Source organism: Cibotium barometz, chromosome 49, assembly GCF_041138505.1.
Source record: "Cibotium barometz isolate CiBa-2024 chromosome 49, ASM4113850v1, whole genome shotgun sequence".
NCBI classification, from domain to species: Eukaryota; Viridiplantae; Streptophyta; class Polypodiopsida; order Cyatheales; family Cibotiaceae; genus Cibotium; species Cibotium barometz.
In genome coordinates this window covers 13,769,583-13,773,259 of record NC_141094.1, presented here as the reverse complement: position 1 = coordinate 13,773,259, position 3,677 = coordinate 13,769,583, and positions in this window count along the sequence as shown.

The window sequence follows — 3,677 nt, the reverse complement described above, 5'->3', positions numbered from 1 at the left end:
GCAAGGGTAAGCTCATCGACTCCACAATAAGATCAACAAGCCAGGGCACTTTTCTCCCATTGGGTTTTTCCCCTCGGCTATATTCGGTGATTGGCACCAATAACAAATTTTATTCCTTTCTTTTCTTTTCTTGTTTGTTAATAAACATTTTGCAGAGATCTGAGCTAAACAAGAGCATACAAACACGCCCCAATAGTCCACCTACCGTGCACACAAATTAGGAAGGGAGGAGACATGCAATGCCTACAAAGAGCAAAGAGAAGCAATCTGCACAACATCAGCAATGCATCAATGCAAATGCACAACATCAACGGGCACTACAACAGGTGTATTCAAATCATAATCTTTTGTGCTTTATGTGCTTTTAACTTTTGGATACATTGTTTGCATGTTCACACACAGTTGGCTGGTTTAAGTTTTAAATTAGTTGTTAAAATGTGGTGAGTGATTTCTAGATTCTTAGAGGACTTAGTAGAAGGTATTTCTATTTGAAGACGGTGTAGGATATATACCAACGGAGTATGCCAAGTTCTTATGCTCTCAAAGTATATTAGTTATCCCTAGTGGTAGCTACCTCTTAGGTATGGGCTAGGTGCTAGGATTCATAAAAAATTTACGAAAATCATGCCCTAAAAATATATATACAAGTGAATCGAGACATGACGTGTCTACAGCCATGTGGAATGCTTGGTAGGACCTGGGGTTGTCTTAGCACCTTGGGACCGATGCCTTGGTTTTCATGGGGTGAACACTGACGTATAAATGATTCCAAAAAAGACCTTCAAGGACTCTATCGCCTTGATACATGTTGGTAGGACTCTGGGGTACATTATGGGCCCTCGAGACCGACGCCCTCATCTTTATGGGGTACTCCTTATGACAAAAAGAAAGAAAAGGGTCTGTCGCCCTTGAGATACTTAGCGGCCTTTAGATTCTCTTGGCGGAGGTCTCTTGGCCATTGCTTGGGTCTCATTGGGATGGAACCTTCCTCTTTATCATCTTTTACACGCACACACACACACACACACACACACACACAAAAAAAAAGAAGAGAAAAGAAGAAGAGGTCCAATCACCATTGCTCATATTTAGGAGTAGGTTTGCCACTTAGGAATAACTTAAATACTTGTAGGACATTGAGACTGCGGTCATAACCTGTGGTGTGCAAGCACACTTGCCTTTGCATAGCACTATCTACCACTTAGTCTCACTTTGACTAGTCTTTACTCACCTCTTTTAGCACTCTTTAAAACTCGAATCAGCCTTTCACTTGTATGCTCACGTGTGAAATTGTCATTGCTGGTTTTCAATAAAAGGCTTTACTTGTATCCATTGTTTTTTGCAGCTTTTGCTTCTACCGCGCTCGAGGACGTGCGCAAAATAGGAAGGGGGGAGTGTTGCGTGACGAGTGGACGAGTGGTAATCAATGCAAGGATGCAACAAAAAGATGCAAGCAGGAAAACAAGTGACATTCTTATTTAGGGCTCTTGTAAAGAGTTCCAAGTTGTAGATGAGTGTGGGAGTGGGCTTGACAATAATCCCACATGGGAACTTTTGGGAGTTTTAGAGTTTTTGTATAAAAAGTGGCTCATTTGAGAGCTTAGACACATTGGGCTAAACTCATGTTGGAGCTCTCTTGAGACTAGCTCTCCCTCTTTTTCCATAGAGGTGCAAGCTCTTCTCTCTCCCCATCTACATTATTGTAAGTTCTTTTTTTTGTTAATTCAATGCAATGAGATGATGTTTGTTTGTCTCTCTTCTCATGTCTATTCTCTAGTGTGCATGTTTCTTTGTTGATAGTTTCAAGGTTTGTGTGCATGCTAGGGAAGTAAGTGCTTGAGAATGAAGAATGCTTTGAGCTTGTGTATGCAATAGCTTAGCTTTCTTCTTGTATTGGATGCATGAATGAGTGGGATGATGAGTGAGTGAGTTATGGCAAGATTGAGCTTGTGTGTGTGTGTGTGTTAAGTCTATGTCAATGGTAGTAGTATTCTTAGCATTCTCTCCATTTGTGGATAAGCTTTTGTGCACCGGTACGGGTTGAATCCCTAGCTCCGAAAGGGATGCAAATCCCATTGGATTGAGCTACATGTGGATCATGCTACTCTTGCTACAAGTGAGAGAGTTTTCCGTCTCTCTCGGTCATTGACTCAAGCACTTCTTGGTTAGCCTCCACCTACACATCTCAACCACCTTAACTAGGCAAGGAGGGGAGTGGAACAAAGAAGCTTCTTGCATAAAAGATTCCCACCCTTTCATGGTTGCCTAATTTTTTCACAAGAGCCGATTGAACCCACCACAATCATGGCTAGAGAGGTCAAAGCTCTAACCAATACACCAAGAAGCCCTAGGTGCTTAGAGCCTCCGTGCTGCAACCACTAACGGTAAATCATAACTTTTTGCAAACTCACCCTATTTTCAATGCCTTTGTGCACCATTATTATTGCTTTGCCTTGTTATGTTGTTACTGCATCTCCTACAAAGCTTTTTCGTCGCTAAGGTATTCCAAAAATCTCACAAGTCCCACATAGCTAATGTTGGTGCATTTCTCTCTCATTGGTCTTCTTCCCTCAATGACAAGATTTTTAAACTCAAGTTTTTTTCTTTATTATACTTTATAAAGCACAAGCAACATGTAAAAACTAGAGAGTATTATCAGCGCTTCTTTTTAAAAAAGGTAATAAATAATTTTAACTAAAAAACATAGCATTAGGATTGATGGTGAAAATTGATGAAAATAACATGGTTGTGCTCTAAAAACAAACCTTAAACAACACTATGGATTTGAAAATTTAGAAAGAAAATTGAACAAGTCTTAGGGTGTATATTTGGGGCTAGCTTTGTTCAAGTTAAGAGCTTACCTTAGCCTTGCCGAATCATGTGTCATTAAGCCTTGTCTTAGAGCCCCAACTTCTTGATGTGGGTGCGTTAGCTCATAACTGTAACAATATGTGCTGCTGCTTCATGTTCTACACTAAAATTTGTTGAAAGTGTTATCTATCACTTTCATAAATAAAAGTGCTTATCTAAATGGAGGAATGGTGCAATACTCTATGATTATAGTTTTAAGGGGAGACTTGTGTCCTCCCCTCCATGCCTTGTTCTTTTTTTTACCTACTCACAAACATGCACAAAAGAAGTGCTGATGTAGTCAAAATGACGAACTTCATCAACAATTGACGTTGGTTAACATGTTGCAGGATTCTTTGAGAGACTTTTTCTGCAGCCTTGTTCTTGACAATTCTAGTAGGTGTGCTTTCAATATCATCCTTATTTAGTGTTGATTAGTAAAAGAAAAAACAACAAGACATATTCAACAATAAGGACATCTACCTCGTTCTTAACAATTACTCCCAAAATTCTAGTAGGTGCACTTTCAATATCATTCTTATTTAGTGTCGATGAGTTTAAAAAAAAACAAGAGTCTTCTGGTGTTCCATGAAGTCTCTATTTCACCATAACAACATTGATAATGAATCATGAAGTGAGTGTTGTGACTGATTGAATGCTTGTGCGATTTCTAAAGTTATGTGATTAAACATCAAAGTCATATGATTTCAATGAGTAAGCTAGCCAGGTTGTGACTTAATAAACAATTAACGTAATTTCAATAAAGGACCCAAAGTCTACTTTTGGCTTAATAAACAATTAAAGTAATTTCAATAATGACTAAGTTG